We start from the raw sequence: 18,124 nt of genomic DNA, 5'->3' as shown, positions 1-18,124 counted from the left end.
GTTAGGGTTACAGTGAGTGTGAGGATTCGGGTTAGGGTGAGGGTTAGGGTTAGGATTAGGGTTAGCTTGAGTGTGAGTATTAACTTTAGGGTTAGGGTTAGGGTTAGGATTAGTGTTATAGTTAGGGTTAGTGTTAGAGTTATTGTGAGGGTGAGGGTGAGGGTGAGGGTTAGGGTTAGGGTTAGGTTGAGGTTTAGGGTTAGGGATTAGGATTAGGGTTAGGGTGAGGGTTAGGTTTAGGGTTAGATTTAGGGTTAGTTGGAAGGTTACGTCGAGGGTGAGCCTTAGGTTTAGTTTTAGGATTAAGGTTAGGGAGAGCGTTAGGTTGAGGTTTAGGGTTATGGTTAGGGTTAGGGTTAGGATTAGGGTGAGGGTCAGGGTGAGTGTGAGGGTTAGGGTTAGGCTTAGGCTTAGGCTTAGGGTTAGGCTGAGGGTGAGGGTGGGTGTGAGGATTAGGTTTAGGGTTATGTTTAGGGTTAGGGTTAGTGTGAGGGTTAGGATTAGTATTAGGGTTAGGGTGAGGGCTAGGGTGAGGGTAAGGTTTAGGGTAAGGGTTATGCTTAGGCTTAGGGTTAGGCTGAGCTTGAGGTTGAGGGTGAGGGTTAGGGTTAGGATGATTGTTAGGTTTACAGTTAGGGTGAGTGTTAGGGTTAGGGTGAGGCTGAGGGTGAGGGTTAGGTTTAGGATTATTGTTAGGGTTAGGCTTAAGGTGAGGGTTAGGTTGAGGGTGAGGGTTAGGTTTAGGGTTAGGAGTAGGATTAGTGTTAGGGTTAGGGTGAGTGTGAGGGTTAGGGTTAGGGTTAGGGATAGGCTTAGGGTTAGGCTGAGGTTGAGGGTTAGGGTTAGGGTTAGTGTGAGGTATGGAGTTAGGGTTAGGGTGAGTGTTAGGGTTAGTTTTAGGGTTAGGCTGAGGATTAGGCTGAGGATGAGGGTGTGGGTTAGGGTTAGGATGAGGGTTAGGGGAGGGTAAGGGTTAGTGTTAGGGTTAGGGATAGGATTAGGTTTAGGGTTAGGGTGAGGGTCAGTGTGTTTGTTAGGGTTAGGTCTAGAGTTAGGCTTAGGTTTAGGCTGAGGGTGAGGGTGATGGTTAGTGTTAGGGTTAGGGTTATTTTTAGGGTTAGGGTAAGTGTTACGGTGAGGATTAGGTTTAGGGTGAGGGTTATGGTTAGGGTGAGGTTTAGGGTTATGGTTAAGGTTATTGTTAGTGTTAGGGTTACGGTTAAGTTGAGGGTGAGGGTGAGGGATACGGTTAGGGTTAGGATGAGGTTTAGGTTTAGGGTTAGGGATAGAATTAGGGTTATGCTGACTGTGAGGTTTAGGTTTAGTGTTAGTGTTTGTGATAGGGTTAGGGTTAGGGTGAGGGTTAGGGTTAGGCTTAGGCTTAGGCTTAGGCTTAGGCCAAGCATGAGGGTGACCTTTAGGGTTAGGGTGATGGTTCTGTTTAGAATTAGTGTTATTGTTAGTGTTAGGGTTAGAGTTACGGTGAGGGTTAGCGTTAGGGTGCCATTTAGGGTTAGGGTTAGGGTTAGGGTTAGGGTGAGGGTGAGGTTTACGATTAGAGTTAGGGTTAGGGTGAGGCTGAAATTGAGGGTTAAGTTTAGGGTTAGTGTCAGAGTTAGGGTTAGTGTGAGGGTTATGTTGAGGGTGAGGGTTAGGCTTAAGGTTAGGATTAGGATTAGCATAAGTGTTAGGGTGAGTGTGAGGGTTAAGGTTAGGGTTAGGTTAGGGTTAGGCTTAAGGTGAGGTTGAGAGTGAGGGTTAGGGTTAGGTTTACGGTGAGAGTTAGGGTTCGGTTAAATTTAGGGTTAGGGTGAGGGTTAGGGTTATGTTCATGGTGAGCTTGAGTTTTAGGGTAAGGTTGAGGCTTAAGGTTAGGATTAGGTTTAGGGTAAGGGTTAAGGTTAGGGTTAGGGTGAGGTTAAGAATGAAGATTAGGGATAGGGTGAGGGCTAGGTTGAGGGTGAGGTTTAGGGTTAGTGTTAGATTAAGGTTGAGGGTTAGAGTTAGGGTTAGGGTGAGGGTTAGGTTGAGGGTTAGGGTTACGGTGAGGGTGAGGGTTAGGGTTAGGGTGAGGGTTAGGGTGAGGATGATGGTAAGGTAAAGGTGAGGTTTAGGCTGAGGTTGAGGGTTAGGTTGAGGGTTAGTGTTTGGTTTATGGTTAAGGTAAGGGTGAGGGTTAGGCTCAGGCTGGTTGTTAGATTGAGGATTAGGGTTAGGGTTACTGTGAGGTGTAGGGTGAGGATGTGAGTTAGGGTTAGGGTGAAGGTGAGGGTTAAATTAGGGTTAAGGTGAGGGCTAGGGTGAGGGTGAGTGTTAGGGTTAGGGTGAGGGTTAGGTTTTTGGGGAGGGTCAGGATGAGGGTAGGGTTAGGATTAGGGTTAGGGTGAGGGTGAGTGTGTGTGTTAGGGTTAGGTTTAGGGTTAGGCTTAGAGTTAGGCTGAGGCCGAGCATGAGGGTTCGGGTATGGGTTCGGGTTCGGGTTCGGGTTCGGGTTAGGTTGAGAGTTAGGTTGAGGTTTAGGGTTAGGATAAGTTTAAGGGTGAGGGCTAGGCTGAGGGTTAGGTTGAGGGTTAGGGTTAGGGATAGGGTTAGGTTTATGATTAGGGTTAAGGTGAGTGTGAGGGTTAGGATTAGGTTTAGGGTTAGGCATAGATTTAGAATGAGGTTTAGGGTTAGGGTTTGGGTTAGGATGAGGTTGAGGCTGAGGATTAGGGTTAGGTTTAGGGGTAGTGTTAGTGTTAGGGTTAAGGTTAGGGTGAGGTTTAGATATAGGGTCAGGGGGAGGGTTAGGGTGACGGTTAGGGTTAGGGGTAGTGTTAGGTTTAGGTTGAGGGTGAGGGTTAGGTTGACGTTTAGGGTTAGAGTTAGGGTTAGGGCCAGTTTGAGGGTTAGTGTTAGTGTTAGGGTTAATGTTAGGGTGAGGGTAAGTGTTAGGGTGAGGTTATGGGTTATGGGGACAGTTATGTTTAGGGTGAGGGTTAGGGTTAGGTTTAGAGTTATTGTTAGGTTTAGGTTTAGAGTTATGGTTACGGTGAGGGTGAGGATGAGGGTTTGGGTTAGGTTTAGGTTGAGGTTTAGAGTTTGGGTCCAGGTTAGGGTTAGGGTGAGGGTGAGGTTTAGGTTTAGAGTTAGGGTTAGGTTGACGCTTCGGGTTAGGGTTAGGGTGAAAGTTAGGGGGAGGGTAAGTGTTAGTGTTAGGGTTAGGGATAGGATTAGGGTTAGGGTTAAGGTGAGGGTCAGTGTGTTTGTTAGGGTTAGGTCTAGGGTTAGGCTTAGGTTTAGGCTGAGGGTGAGGGTGATGGTTAGGGGTGGGGTTAGGGTTAGGGATAGGGGGAGGGTTAGGATTAGGATTAGGGTTAAGGCAAGGGCTAGGTTGAGGGTGAGGTTTAGGGTTAGAGTTAGTGTGAGGTTTATGGTTAGGGTTAGGGTTAGGGTGAGGGTGAGGTTTAGGGTTAGAGTTAGGCTTAGGGTGAAGCTATGGGTGAGGGTTAGGGTTAGTGTTAGTGTTAGCTTTTGGGTTAGGATTAGGGTGAGGATTAGGGTGAGGGTTACGGTTAGGTTTAGTGTTAGGTTTAGGCTGAGGGTGAGCGTGATGGTGAGGGTTAGGGTGAGGATGAGGTTTAGGGATAGGGTGAGGGCTAGGGTTGGGTGAGGGTTAGAGATTGGGTTAGCGTGAGGTTTAGGGTTAGGGTGATAATTAGTGTTAGTGTGAGGGTTAGTGTTAGGGTTAGGGTTATTTAAAGGGTTAGGGTAAGTGTTAGGGTGAGGGTAAGTGTTAGCGTGAGGGTTATGTTTAGGGTTATGGTTAAGGTTATTGTTAGTGTTAGGGTTAGGTTTATGGTGAGGGTGATGGTGAGGGTTACATTTAAGGTTAGGATGAGGTTTAGGTTTAGGGTTAGGGATAGAATTAGTGTTAGGGTGACAGTGAGGTTTAGGGTTAGAGTTAGGGTTTGTGATAGGGTTAAGGTTAGGTAAGGGTTAGCGTTAGGGTTAGGCTTAGGCTTAGGCTTTGGCCGAGCATGAGGGTGAGAGTTAAGGTTAGGGTGATGGTTCTCGTTAGCATTGGTGTTATTGTGAGTGTTAGGGTCAGAGTTACGGTGAGGGTGAAGATGCAGGTGAGGGTTAGGTTTAGGGTTAGGCTGGGGTTTACGGTTAGGGTTAGGGTTAGGGTTAGGGTGAAGCTGAGGGTGAGGGATAGGGTTAGGATTAATTTTAGGGTTAGGCTTAAGGTGAGGGTTAGCTTGAGGTTTAGGGTAAGGGTTAGGGTTAGGAGTAGGATTAGGGTTAGGGTTAGGGTGAGTGTGAGGGTTAGGGTGAGGGTTAGGCTTAGGTTGAGGGTTAGGGTTATGGGGAGGTTTAGGATTAGGGTTAGGTTTAGGATTAGGGTTAGGGTGAGGGTGAGTGTGTGTGTTAGGGTTAGGTTTAGGGTTAGGCTTAGGGTTAGGCTGAGGGTGAGTTTGAGGGTTAGGGTTAGGGTTAGGGTGAGGGTTAGAGTAAGAATTAGGGGGACAGTTAGGAAGAGGGTTAGGGTTAGAATTAGGGTTGGGTGAGGGCTAGGGTGAGGGTGAGGTTTAGGTTTAGGTTTGGGGTGAGGGTTAGGGTTAGGGTATGTGTGAGAGTTATGGTTCGGCTTAATTTTAGGGTTAGGTTGAGCGTTAGGACAAATGTTATGGTGAAGGTGAGGGTTAGGGTTGGGTTGAGGTTTAGGGTTCGGATTAGGGGTTGAGTGAGGGTGACGGTGAGGGTTAGGTTTAGTGTTAGGGTAAGGGTTAGGATGAGGGTTACGGTTAGGATTAGGGTGAGGGTGAGGTTTAGGTTTAGGGTTAGGGTGAGGTTTAGGGTTAGGTTTAGTGTTAGGGTTAGGGTGAGAGTAAGGTTTAGGGTTAGAGTTAGGGTTAGGGTGAGGCTGAGTTTGAGGGTTAGGTTTAGTGTTAGTGTTAGATTTAGGGTTAGGGTGAGGTTTAGGTTTAGTGTGAGGGTTAGGCTTAGGGTTAGGATTAGGTTTAGGTTAAGGGTTAGGGTGAGTGTGAGCAATATGGTTAGGGTTCGGTTTAGGCTTAGGGTTAGATTGAGGGTGAGGGTGGGGTGAGGGTTAGGTTTACGTTGAGTGTGAGGCTTAAGGTTAGGTTGAGGGTTAGGGTTAGGGTTACTGTGAGCATGAGGGTTAGGGTTAGGTTGAGAGTTAGGGTTAGAGTTAGGGTTAGGGTGAGGGTTATGGTTAGGTTTAGGGTGAGGGTAAGGATGAGGATTAGGGTTAGGATTAGGGTTAGTTTGAGGGCTAGGGTGAGATTGAGGGTTAGGGTTAGTGTTAGATTATGATTTAGGATTAGGGTTAGGGTTAGGGTGAATATTAGGTTGAGGGTTAGGGTTACAGTGAAGGTGAGGATTAGGGTTAGGATGAGGGTTAGGGTTAGGCTTAGGCTTAGGCTTAGGCTTAGGCTTAGGCCGAGCATGAGTGTGAGGGTTCGTGTTCGGGTCCGGGTGAGGGTTAGGATTAGGTTGAGAGTTAAGTTGAGGTTCAGGGTTAGGATAAATTTAAGGGTGAGGGCTAGGTTGAGGATTAGGGTGAGGGTTAGGGTTAGTTATATGGTTAGGTTTAGGTTTAGGGTTAGGGTGAGTGTGAGGGTTAGGATTAGGGTTAGGGTTAGGGTTAGGGTTAGGGTTAGGTTAGGGTTAGGGTTAGGGTTAGGGTTAGGGTTAGGGTTAGGGTTAGGGTTAGGGTTAGGGTTAGGGTTAGGGTTAGGGTTAGGGTTAGGGTTAGGGTTAGGGTTAGGGTTAGGGTTAGGGTTAGGGTTAGGGTTAGGGTTAGGGTTAGGGTTAGGGTTAGGGTTAGGGTTAGGGTTAGGGTTAGGGTTAGGGTTAGGGTTAGGGTTAGGGTTAGGGTTAGGGTTAGGGTTAGGGTTAGGGTTAGGGTTAGGGTTAGGGTTAGGGTGAGGTTGAGGCTGCGGATTAGGGTGAGGTTTCGGTTAGGTTTAGGGGTAGTGTTAGTGTTAGGGTTAGGGTTAATGTTAGGGTGAGGGTTAGGTTTAGATATATGGTTAAGGGGAGGGATAGGGTGAGGGTTAGGGTTAGGGTTATGTTGAGGTTTAGGGTTTGGGTTAGGGTTAGATTTAGAGTTAGGGTGAGGGTGAGGTTTGGGGTTAGGGTGACGCTTAGGGCTAGGTTTAGGGTGAGTGTTATGGGGAGGGTAAGGGTTAGTGTTAGGGTTAGGGATAGGATTAGGTTTAAGGTTAGGGTGAAGATCAGTGTGTTTGTTAGGGTTAGGTCTGGGGTTAGGCATAGGTTTAGGCTGAGGGTTAGGGTGATGGTTAGGGGTAGGGTTAGGGTTAGGGATAGGGGGAGGATTAATATTAGTGTTAGGGTTAGGATTAGGGTTAGGGAAAGGTCTACGGTGAGGGTGAGGTTTAGGGTTAGAGTTAGGGTGAGGTTTATGGTTAGGGTTAGGGTTAGGGTGAGGGTGAGGTTTAGGGTTAGATTTAGGTTTAGGGTGAGGCTGAGGGTGAGGGTTAGGTTTTGGGTTAGTTTGAGGTTTAGGGTTTGGGTTAGGGTTAGAATTAGGGTTAGGGTGAGCTTGAGGTTTAGGTTTAGATTTAGGGTTAGGGTGATGCTTAGGGTTAGGGTTAGGGTGAGAGTTAGGGGGCGGGTAAGGGTTAGTGTTAGGGTTAGGAATAGGATTAGGGTTAGGGTGAGGGTGAGGGTCAGTGTGTTTGTTAGGGTTAGGTCTGGTTTTAGGCTTAGGTTTTGGCTGAGGGTGAGGGTGATGTTTAGGGTTAGGGTTAGGGTTAGGGGAAGGATTAAGATTAGGGTTTGGGTTAGGATTAGGGATAGGGCCAGGGCTAGGATGAGGGTGAGGTTTAGGGTTAGAGTTAGGGTGAGGTTTATGGTTAGGTTTAGGTTTAGGGTGAGGGTGAGGTTTAGGGTTAGATTTAGGGTTAGGGTGAGGCTGAGGGTGAGGGTTAGGGTTAGGGTTAGTGTTAGTTGTAGGTTTAGGTTTAGGCTGAGGGTGAGGGTGAGGGTTAGGGTGAGGATGAGGGTTAGGGTTAGTGTGAGGGCTAGGGTTGGGTGTGGGTTAGGGATAGGGTTAGTGTGAGGTTTAGGGTTAGGGTGATGGTTAGTGTTATTGTGAGGGTTAGTGTTAGGTTTAGGGTTATTGTTAGGGTTAGGGTAAGTGTTAGGGTGAGGGTTAGCTTTAGAGTGAGTGTTATGGTTAGGGTGAGGGTTAGGGTTATGGTTAAGGTTGTTGTTAGGGTTAGGGTTAGGGTTACGGTTACGGTGTTGGTGAGGGTGCGGGTTACGGTTAGGGTTAGGATGAGGTTTAGGTTTAGGGTTAGGAATAGAATTAGGGTTAGGGTGACAGTGAGGTTTAGGGTTAGAGTTAGGGTTTGTGATAGGGTTAGGGTTAGGGTGAGGGTTAGGGTTAGTCTTAGGCTTAGGATTAGGCTTAGGCCTAGCATGAGGGTGAGGATTAGGGTTAGGTTGATGGTTCTGTTTCGGATTAGTGTTATTGTTAGTGTTAGGGTTAGAGTTACGGTGAGAGTGAGGGTGCAGGTGAGGTTAGGGTTAGGGTGCGGTTTACGGTTAGGGTTAGGGTTAGGGTTAGGTTGAGGGTGAGGTTTAGGGTTAGTGTTAGGATAAGGTTTAGTGTTAGAGTTAGGGTTAGGGTGAGGCTGAGGGTGAGGGTTAGGGTTAGGATTAATGTTAGGGTTAGGCTTATGATTAGGGTTAGTTTGAGGGTGAGGATTAGGGTTAGGTTTAGGAGTAGGATTAGGTTTAGGATTAGGGTGAGTGTGAGGGTTACGGTTAGGGTTAGGGATAGGCTTAGGATTAGGCTGAGGGTGAGGGTGTGGGTTAGGGTTAGGATGAGGTTTAGGGTTATGGGGAGGGTTAGGATGAGGGTTAGGGTTAGGATTAGGGGTAGGATGAGGGTCATTGTGTGTGTTAGGGTTAGGTTTAGGGTTAGGCTTAGGGTTATTCTGAGGGTGAGTTTGAGTATTAGGGTTAGGGTTAGGGTGAGGGTTTGGGTAAGGGTTAGGAGGAGGGTTAGGAAAAGGGTTAAGGTAAGGATTAGTGTTTGGTGAGGGCTAGGGTGAGGGTGAGGTTTATGGTTAGGTTTGGAGTGAGGATTAGGTTTAGGGTAAAGGTGAGAATTAGGGTTCGGTTTAAGATTAGGGTTAGGTTGAGGGTTAGGGTAAGGGTTATGGTGAGGGTGAGGGTTAGGGTTAGGTTGAGGGTTAGAGTTCGGATTAGGGTTAGGGTGAAGGTGAGGGTGAGGGTAAGGTTTAGTGTTAGGATGAGGGTTAGGCTTAGGATTAAGGTTTTGGGGAGTGCTAGGGTGAGGGTGAGGTTTAGGGTTAGGGTTAGTGTTAGGGTTAGGGTGAGGGTGAGGTTTAGGGTTAGAGTTAGGGTTAGGGTGAGGCTGAGTTTGAGGGTTAGTGTTAGTGTTAGTGTTAGTTTTAGGGTTAGGTTTAGGGTTAGGTTGAGTGTGAGGGTTAGGCTTAGGGTTAGGATTATGTTTAGGGTAAGGGTTAGGGTTAGTGTGAGCGATATGGTTAGGGTTAGGGTTCGGCTTAAGGTTAGATTGAGGGTGAGGGTGTGGGTGAGGTTTAGGTTTAGGGTGAGTGTGAGGGTTATGGTTAGGTTGAGAGTTAGGGTTAAGGTGAGGGTTAAGGTTAGGGTTAGGGTGAGGGTAAGGATGAGGACTAGGGTTAGTATTAGGGTTAGGGTGAGGGCTAGGGTTGGGTGAGGGTTAGGGATAGGGTTAGCGTGAGGTTTAGGTTTACGGTGATGGTTAGGGTTAGTGTGAGGGTTAGTGTTAGGGTTAGGGTTATTGTTAGGGTTAGGGTAAGTGTTAGGGTGAGGGTTAGCTTTAGGGTGATTGGTTATGGTTAGGGTGAGGGTTAGGGTTATGGTTAAGGTTATTGTTAGGTTTAGGGTTACGGTTATGGTGAGGGTGAGGGTGAGGGTTACGGTTAGGGTTAGGATGAGGTTTAGGTTTAGGGTTAGGGATAAAATTAGGGTTAGGGTGACAGTGAGGTTTAGGGTTAGAGTTAGGGTTTGTGATAGGGATAGGGTTAGGGTGAGGGTTAGGGTTTGTCTTAGTCTTCGGCTTAGGCTTAGGCCGAGCATGAGGGTGAGGGTTAGGGTTAGGCTGATGGTTCTGTTTAGGATTAGTGTTATTGTTAGTGTTAGGGTTAGAGTTACGGTGAGGGTGAGGGTGCAGGTGAGGGTTAGGGTTAGGGTTAGGTTGAGTGTGAGGTTTAGGGTTAGATTTAGGGTTAGTGTTAGGATAAGGTTTAGTGTTAGAGTTAAGGTTAGGGTGAGGCTGAGGGTGAGGTTTACTGTTAGGATTAATGTTAGTGTTAGGCTTCTGGTGAGGGTAAGGTTGAGTGTGAGGGTTAGGGTTAGGGTTAGGAGTAGGATTAGGGTTAGGATTAGGGTGAGTGTGAGGGTTAGGGTTAGGGTTTGGGATAGGCTTAGGGTTAGGCTGAGGTTGAGGGTTAGTGTTAGTGTTAGCATGAGGTATAGGGTTAGGGTTAGGGTTAGTGTGAGGGTTAGTGTTAGGGTTAGGTTTAGGATTAGGCTGAGGGTGAGGGTGAGGGTTAGGCTTAGGTTGAGGGTTAGGGTTGTGGGGAGGTTTAGGATGAGTGTTAGGGTTAGGATTAGGGTTAGGTTGAGGGTGAGTGTGTGTGTTAGGTTTAGTTTTAGGGTTAGGCTGAGGGTGAGTTTGAGGCTTAGGGTTAGGGTGAGGGTGAGGTTTAGGGTAAGGGTTAGGGGGAGGGTTAGGAAGTGGGTTAGGGTAAGGATTAGTGTTTGGTGAGGGCTAGGGTGAGGGTGAGGTTTAGGGTTAGGTTTGGAGTGAGGGTTAGGTTTAGGGTAAGGGTGAGAATTAGGGTTCGGTTTAAGTTTAGGGTTAGGTTGACGGTTAGGGTAAGGGTTATGGTGAGGGTGAGGGTTAGGGTTAGGTTGAGGTTTAGGGTTCGGATTAGGGTTGGGGTGAAGGTGACGGTGAGGGTTAGGTTTAGTGTTAGGGTGAGGGTTAGGATGAGGGTTAGGTTTAGGATTAAGGTTTTGGTGAGTGCTAGAGTGAGGGTGAGGTTTAGGGTTAGGATTAGGGTGAGGTTTAGGGTTAGGGTTAGTTTTAGGGTTAGGCTGAGGGTGAGGTTTAGGGTTAGAATTAGGGTTAGGGTGAGGCTGAGTTTGAGAGTTAGTGTTAGTGTTAGTGTTAGATTTAGGGTTAGGGTGAGGGTTAGGTTGAGTGTGAGGGTTAGGCTTAGGGTTAGGATTATATTTAGGGTAAGGGTTAGGGTGAGTGTGAGCGATATGGTTAGGGTTAGTGTTAGGCTTAAGATTAGACTGAGGGTGAGGGTGGGGGTGAGGTTTAGGTTTAGGGTGAGTGTGAGGGTTACGGTTAGGTTGAGAGTTAGGGTTAGAGTTAGGGTTAGGGTGAGGGTTAAGGTTAGGGTTAGGGTGAGGGTAAGGATGAGGACTAGGGTTAGGATTAGGGTTAGGGTGAGGGCTAGGGTGAGTTTGAGGGTTAGAGTTAGTGTTAGATTAAAGGGTTAGGCTTAGGGTTAGGGTGAGGATTAGGTTGAGAGTTAGAGTTACAGTGAAGGTGAGGATTAGGGTTAGGGTGAGGGTTAGGGTTAAGGTTAGGCTTAGCCTTAGGCTTAGGCTTAGGCCAAGCATGAGGGTGAGGGTGAGGGTTCGGGTCAGGGTGAGGGTTAGGGTTAGGTTGAGAGTTAGGTTGAGGTTTAGGGTTAGGATAAGTTTAAGGGTGAGGGATAGGCTGAGGGTTAGGGTGAGGTTTAGGGTTAGGGATAGGGTTAGGTGTAGGATTACGGTTAGGTTGAGTGTGAGTGTTAGGATTAGGGTTAGGGTTAGGCTTAGAGTTAGGATGAGGTTTAGGGTTACGGTTTCGTTTAGGGTGAGGTTGAGGCTGAGGATTAGGTTAAGTTTAGGGTTAGGTTTAGGGGTAGTGTTAGTCTTAGGGTTAGGGTTAGGGTTAGGGTGAGGGTGAGGTTTACATATAGGGTTAAGGGGAGGGATAGGGTGAGGGTTAGGGTTAGGGGTACTGTTAGGTTAGGTTGAGGGTGAGGGTTAGGTTGAGGTTTAAGTTTAGGGTTAGGGTTAGGGTCAGTGTGAGGGATAGTGTTAGTGTTAGGGTTAGTGTTTGGGTGAGGGTAAGTGCTAGGGTGAAGTTATGGGTTAGGGTGACGGTTAGGGTTAGGGTTAGGGTTATTGTTAGGTTTAGGTTTAGGGTTACGGTTACAGTGAGGGTGAGGGTGATGGTTAGGTTTAGGGTTATTTTGAGGTTTAAGGTTTGGGTTAGGGTTAGATTTAGGGTTAGGGTGAGGGTGAGGTTTAGGGTTAGGGTGACGCTTAGGGTTAGGGTTAGGGTGAGAGTTAGGGGGAGGGTAAGGATTAGTGTTAGGGTTAGGGATAGGATTAGGGTTAGGGTTAAGGTGAGGGTTAGTGTGTTTGTTAGGTTTAGATCTAGGGTTAGGCTTATGTTTAGGCTGAGGGTGAGGGTAATATTTAGGGTTAGGGTTAGGGTTAGGGATAGGGGGAGGGTTAGGATTAGGGTTAAGGTTAGGATTAGGGTTAGAGCAAGGGCTAGGGTGAGGGTGAAGTTTAGGGTTAGAGTTAGGGTGAGGTTTATGGTTAGGGTTAGGGTTAGGGTGAAGGTGAGGTTTAGGGTTAGATTTAGGGTTAGGGTGAGGCTGAGAGTGAGGGTTAGGTTTAGGGTTAGTTTGAGGTTTAGGGTTTGGGTTAGGGTTAGAGTTAGTTAGGGTTAGGGTAAGGGTGAGGTTTAGGTTTAGAGTTAGGGTTAGGGTGATGCTTAGGGATAGGGTTAGGCTGAGAATTAGGGGGAGGGTAAAAGGGTTAGTGTTAGGTTTAGGGATAGGATTAAGCTTAGAGTTAGGGTGAGGGTCAGTGTGTTTGTTAGAGTTAGGTCTGGGGTTAGGCTTAGGTTTAGGCTGAGGGTGAGGGTGATGGTTAGGGTTAGGGTTAGGGTTAGTGTTAGGGGGAGGATTAAGATTAGGGTTAGGGTTAGGATTAGGGATAGGGCCAACGCTAGGGTGAGGGTGAGGTTTAGGGTTAGAGTTAGGGTGAGGTTTATGGTTAGGGTTAGGGTTAGGGTGAGGGTGAGGTTTAGGGGTAGATTTAGGGTTAGGGTGAGGCTGAGGGTGAGGGTTAGGATTAGGGTTAGTGTTAGGTTTAGGTTTAGGGTTAGGGTGAGGGTTCGGGAGAGGTTTAGGGTTAGGGTTAGGCTGAGGGAGAGGGTGAGGGTTAGGGTGAGGATGAGGGTTAGGGTTAGTGTGAGGGCTAGGGTTGGGTGTGGGTTAGGGATAGGGTTAGTGTGAGGTTTAGGGTTAGGGTGATTGTTAGGGTTAGGGTTAGGGTTAGGGTTAGGGTTAGGGTTAGGGTTAGGGTTAGGGTAAGTTTTAGGGTAAGGGTTAGCTTTAGGGTGAGTGTTATGTTTAGGGTGAGGGTTAGAGTTATGGTTAAGGTTGTTGTTAGGGTTAGGGTTAGGCTTAGGGTTACGGTGTGGGTGAGGGTGTGGGTTATGATTAGGGTTAGGATGAGGTTTAGGTTTAGGGTTAGGGTTAGATTTAGGGTTAGGGTGAGGGTTAGGGTTAGGGTTAGGCTTAGCCTTAGGCTGAGCATGAGTGTGAGGGTGAGGGTGAGGGTTCCGGTGAGGTTTAGGGTTAGGTTTAGGGTCATGTTTAGAGTTAGGTTGAGGTTTAGGGTTAGGATAAGTTTAAGGGTGAGGGCTAGGCTGAGGCTTAGGGTGACGGTTAGGGTTATGGATAGGGTTAGGTTTAGGATTAGGGTTAGGGTTAGGGTGAGTGTGAGGATTAGGATTAGGGTTAGGGTTAGGCTTAGAGTTAGGATGAGGCTTAGGGTTTGGGTTAGGGTGAGGTTGAGGCTGAGGCTTAGGGTTAGGTTTAGGGTTAGGTTTAGGGTTAGTTTTAGGGTTAGGGTTAGGGTGAGAGTAAGGTTGAGGTTTTGATATAGGGTTAGGGGGAGGGTTAAGGTGAGGATTAGGGTTAGGGGTAGTGTTAGGTTTAGGTTGAGGGTGAGGGTTCGGTTGAGTTTGAGGGTTTGGTTTGGGTTAGGGTCAGTGTGAGGGTTAGTGTTAGTGTTAGATTTAGTGTTAGGGTGAGGGTAAGTGTTAAGGTGAGGTTATGGGTTAGGGTGACGGTTATGGTTAGGGTGAAGGTTAGGGTTAGGGTTTTGGTTATTGTTAGGTTTAGGTTTAGGGTTACGGTTAAGGTGAGGGTAATGGTGATGGTGAGGGTTAGGGTTAGGTTGAGGTTTAGGGTTTGGTTTAGGTGTAGAGTTAGGGTTAGGGTGAGGGTGAGGTTTAGGGTTAGAGTTAGAGTTAGGGTGACGGTTAGGGTTAGGGTTAGGGTGAGGGTTAGGGGGAGAGTAAGGGTTAGTGTTAGGGTTAGCGTTAGGGTGAGGGTGAGTTTGTTTGTTAGTGTTAGGTCTAGGGTTAGGCTTAGATTTAGGCTGAGGGTGAGGGTGATGGTTAGGGTTAGGGTTAGTGTTAGGGGGAGGGTTCGGATGAGGGATAGGTTTAGGATTAGTGTTAGGGCAAGGGCCAGGGTGAGGGTGAGGTTTAAAGTTAGAGTTAGGGTGAGGTTTATGGTTAGGGTTAGGATGAGGCTTAGGGTTAGAGTTAGGGTTAGGTTGAGGCTGAGGGTGAGGGATAGGTTTAGGGTTAGTGTTAGGTTTAGGGTTAGGGTGAGGGTGAGGGTTAGGTTTAGGGTGAGGTTTAGGGTTAGGGTTAGAATTAGGCTGAGGGTGAGGCTGGGGTTGAGGGATAGGGTGAGGATGAGGGTTAGGGTTAGGGTGAGGGCTAGGGTTGGGTGAGGGTTAGTGAAAGGGTTAGCGTGAGGTTTAGGGTTAGGGTGATGGTTAGGGTTAGTGTGATGGTTAGTGTTAGGTTTAGGGTTATTTTTAGGGTTAGGGTAAGTGTTATAGTGAGGGTTAGCTTTAGGGTGAGTGTTATGGTTAGGGTGAGGGTTAGGGTTATGGTTAAGGTTGTTGTTAAGTTTAGGGTTAGGGTTACGGTTACTGTGTTGGTGAGGGTGCGGGTTACGGTTTGGGTTAGGATGAGGTTTAGGTTTAGGGTTAGGGATAGAATTAGGGTTAGGGAGACAGTGAGGTTTAGGGTTAGAGTTAGGGTTTGTGATAGGGTTAAGTTTAGGGTGAGGTTTAGGGTTAGGCTTAGGCTTAGGCTTACGCCCAGCATGAGTGTGAGGGTTAGGTTTAGTGTGATGGTTCTGATTAGGATTAGTGTTATTGTTAGTGTTAGGGTCAGAGTTGTAGTGAGGGTGAGGGTGCAGGTGAGGGTGAGGGTTAGGGTTAGGGTGGGGTTTACGGTTAGGGTTAGGGTTAGGGTTAGGGTTAGGTTGAGGGTGAGGTTTAGGGTTAGATTTAGGGTTAGTGTTAGGATAAGTTTTAGTGTTAGAGTTAGGGTTAGGGTGAGGCTGAGGGTGAGGTTTAGGGTTAGATTTAGGGTTAGTATTAGGATAAGTTTTAGTGTTAGAATTAGGGTTAGGGTGAGGCTGAGGGTGAGCGTTAGGTTTAGAATTAATGTTAGGATTAGGCTTATGGTGAGGGTTAGGTTGAGGGTGAGGGTTAGGGTTAGGGTTAGGAGTAGGTTTAGGGTTAGGATTAGGGTGAGTGTGAGGTTTTGGGTTAGGGTTAGGGATAGGCTTAGGGTTAAGGTGAGGTTGAGGGTTAGGGTTAAGGTTAGCGTGAGGTATAGGGTAAGGGTTAGGGTGAGTGTGAGGGTTAGTGTTAGGGTTAGGCTTAGGATTAGGCTGAGGGTGAGGGTGTGTGTTAGGGTTAGGATGAGGTTTAGGGTTATGGGGAGGGTTATTATGAGGGTTAGGGTTAGGTGTAGGGTTAGGATGAGGGTGATTGTGTGTGTTAGGGTTAGGTTTAAGGTTAGGCTTAGGGTTAGTCTGAGGGTGAGTTTGAGGGTTAGGGTTAGAGTTAGGGTGAGGGTTAGGGTAAGGCTTAGGGGCAGGGTTAGGAAGAGGGTTAGGGTAAGATTTAGTGTTTGGTGAGGGCTAGGGTGAGGGTGAGGTTTAGGGTTAGGTTTGGAGTGAGGGTTAGGTTTAGGGTAAGGGTGAGAATTAGGGTTCGGTTTAAGTTTAGGGTTAGGTTGGGGGTTAGGGTAAGGGTTACGGTGAGGATGAAGGTTAGGGTTAGGTTGAGGTTAGGGTTCGGATTAGGGTAGGTTGAAGGTGACGGTGAAGGTTAGGTTTAGTGTTAGGGTGAGGGTTAGGATGAGGGTTAGGCTTAGGATTAAGGTTTTGGTGAGTGCTAGGGTGAGGGTGAGGTTTAGGTTAGGGTTAGGGTGAGGTTTAGGGTTAGGGTTAATGTTAGGGTTAGGGTGAGGGTGAGGTTTAGGGTTAGAGTTAGGGTTAGGTTGAGGCTGAGTTTGAGGGTTAGTTTTAGTGTTAGTGTTAGATTTAGGGTTAGGATGAGGTTTAGGTTGAGTGTGAGGGTTAGGCTTAGGGTTAGGATTATGTTTAGGGTCAGGGTTAGGGTGAGTGTGAGCAATATGTTTAGGGTTAGGGTTCGGCTTAAGGTTAGACTGAGGGTGAGGTTGGGGGTGAGGTTTAGGTTTAGGGTGAGTGTGAGGGTTACGGTTAGGTTGAGAGTTAGGGTTAGAATTATGGTTAGGGTGAGGCTTAAGGTTAGGGTTAGGGTGAGGGTAAGGATGAGGATTAGGGTTAGAATTAGGGTTAGGGTGAGGGCTAGGGTGAGGTTGATGTTTAGGGTTAGTGTTAGATTAAGGTTTAGGGTTAGGGTTAGGGGGAGGATTAGGTTGAGGGTTAGGGTTAGAGTGAGGGTGAGGATTAGGGTTAGGCTGAGGGTTAGGTTTAGGATTAGGGTTAGCTTGAGTGTGAGTATTAGCATTAGGGTTAGGGTTAGGGTTAGGATTAGTGTTATAGTTAGGGTTAGTGTTAGAGTTATTGTGAGGGTGACGGTGAGGGTGAGGGTTAGGGTTAGGGTTAGGTTGAGGTTTAGGGTTAGGGTTTAGGATTAGGGTTAGGGTGAGGGTGTGGTTTAGGGTTAGATTTAGGGTTAGTTGGGGGGTTAGGTCGAGGGTGTGGGTTAGGTTTACTTTTAGGATTAAGGTTAGGCTGAGTGTTAGGTTGAAGTTTAGGGTTACGGTTAGGTTTAGGTTTAAGATTAGGGTGAGGGTGAGGGTGAGTGTGAGTGTTAGGGTTAGGGTTAGGTTTAGGCTTAGGGTGAGGATTAGGGTTAGTGTTAGAATAAGGTTTAGGGTTAGGGTTAGGATTAGGGTGAGGATTAGGATGAGGGATAGTGTTACGGTGAGAGTTAGGTTTAGCGTTATGGTTAGGGTTAGGGTTAGGTTTAGGTTGAGGTTGAGTGTTAGCATTAGGGTTAGGTTAGGGTTAGGGTTAGGTTTAGCGTTAGGATTACTGTTATTGTTAGGGTTAGGGTTAGAGTTATGGTGAGGGTGAGGGTCAGGGTGAGTGTTAGGATTTGGTTGAGGTTTAGGTTGAGGCTTATTGTTAGCGTTATGGTTGAGGTTAGGATTAGATTAGGGTGAGCCTGAGTGTGAGGTTTAGGGTTAGGCTTAGGCTTAGGCTTAGGGTTAGGCTGATGGTGACGGTGGGGGTGAGGATTAGGGTTAGGGTGATGGTTACACTTAGGGTTCAGGTGAGGGTTAGTTTTAGGCTCAGGGTTAGAGTTAGGGTTAAGGTGAGGTTGAGGTTTAGCTGTAGAGTTAGGGGTAGGGGGAGGGTTAGGGTTAGAGTGAGGGTTAGGGTGAGGGTGACGGTAAGGGTAAAGTTGAGGGTTAGGCTGAGGGTGAGGGTTACGGGAAAGGTGAGGTTTAAGGTTAGGGTGAGTGTTAGGGTTAGGGATAGGGTGAGGGTGAGGGTTAGATTGAGGATTAGTTTTAGGGTTAATGTGAAGTTTAGGGTGAGGATGGGGTTTAGGGTTAGGGCGACATCTAGGGAAAGGGTGAGTTTTAGGGTTAGTGTTAGGGTGAGGTTTATGGTTAGGGTAATGTTTAGGGTTAGTGTGAGGTTTAGTGTTAGGGTTAGGGTTAGTGTTAGGGTGAGGGTAAGCGTTATGTTGAGGGTTAGGGTGAGGGTTAGGGTTAGGGTTAGGGTTATTGTTAGTGTTAGGGTTAGAGTTAAGGTTATGGTAAGGGTGAGGGTGAGGGTTAAGATTAGGGCAAGGATGAGGTTTAGTTATAGGGTTAGCGTTAGGGTTTGGGTCAGGGTGAGTTTAGTGTTAGAGTTAGGGTTAGGGTGTGGCTGAGGGTGAGAGTTAGGGTTAGGATTAATGTTAGGGTTAGGCTTATGGTGACGATTAGGTTGAGTGTGAGGGTTAGAGTTAGGGTTAGGCGTAGGATTAGGGTTAGTGTTAGGGTGAGTGTGAGGGTTAGGGTTAGGGTTAGGGATAGGAATAGGGTTAGGCTGAGGTTGAGGTTGAGGGTTAGTTTTAGGGAGAGTTTTAGGGTTAGGGTTAGGGTGAGTGTGAGGGTTAGGTTTAGGGTTAGGCTTAGGGTTAGGCTGAGGGTGAGGTTGATGGTAAGTTTTAGGGTTAGGGTGAGGGTTATGGTAAGGGTTAGGGGGAGGGTGAGGAAGAGGGTTAGGGTTAGGATTAGGGTTGGGTGAGGGCTAGGGTGAGGTTGAGGTTTAGGTTTAGGTTTAGGGTGAGGTTTAGGGTTAGGGTTACGGTGAGAGTTAGGGTTGGGTTTAAGTTTAGGGTTAAGTTGAGTGCTAGGGTAAGGTTTTCTGTGACGGTGAGGGTGAGGGTTAGGTTGAGGGTTAGGATTCAAATTAGGGTTAGGGTGAGGGTGAGGGTGAGGTTAAGTTTAGTGTTAGGCTGTGGGTTAGTTTGAGGGTTAGAGTTAGTATTAGGGTTAGGTTGAGGGCTAGGGTGAGGGTGAGGTTTAGGGTTAGGTTTAGGGTGAGGTTTAGGGTTAGGGTTAATGTTAGGGTCATGCTGTGTTTTAGATTTAGAGTTAGGGTTAGGGTAAGGCTGAGGTTGAGGGTTAGGTTTAGAATTAGTGTTAGATTTAGGGTTAGGTTGAGGTCGAGGGTTAGGCTTAGTG

This window comes from Dipodomys merriami, unplaced genomic scaffold (assembly GCF_024711535.1).
Source record: "Dipodomys merriami isolate MVZ:Mamm:240054 unplaced genomic scaffold, mDipMer1.0.p SCAF_117, whole genome shotgun sequence".
Classification (NCBI taxonomy): Eukaryota; Metazoa; Chordata; class Mammalia; order Rodentia; family Heteromyidae; genus Dipodomys; species Dipodomys merriami.
Note: the sequence above shows the minus strand (reverse complement) of the source record.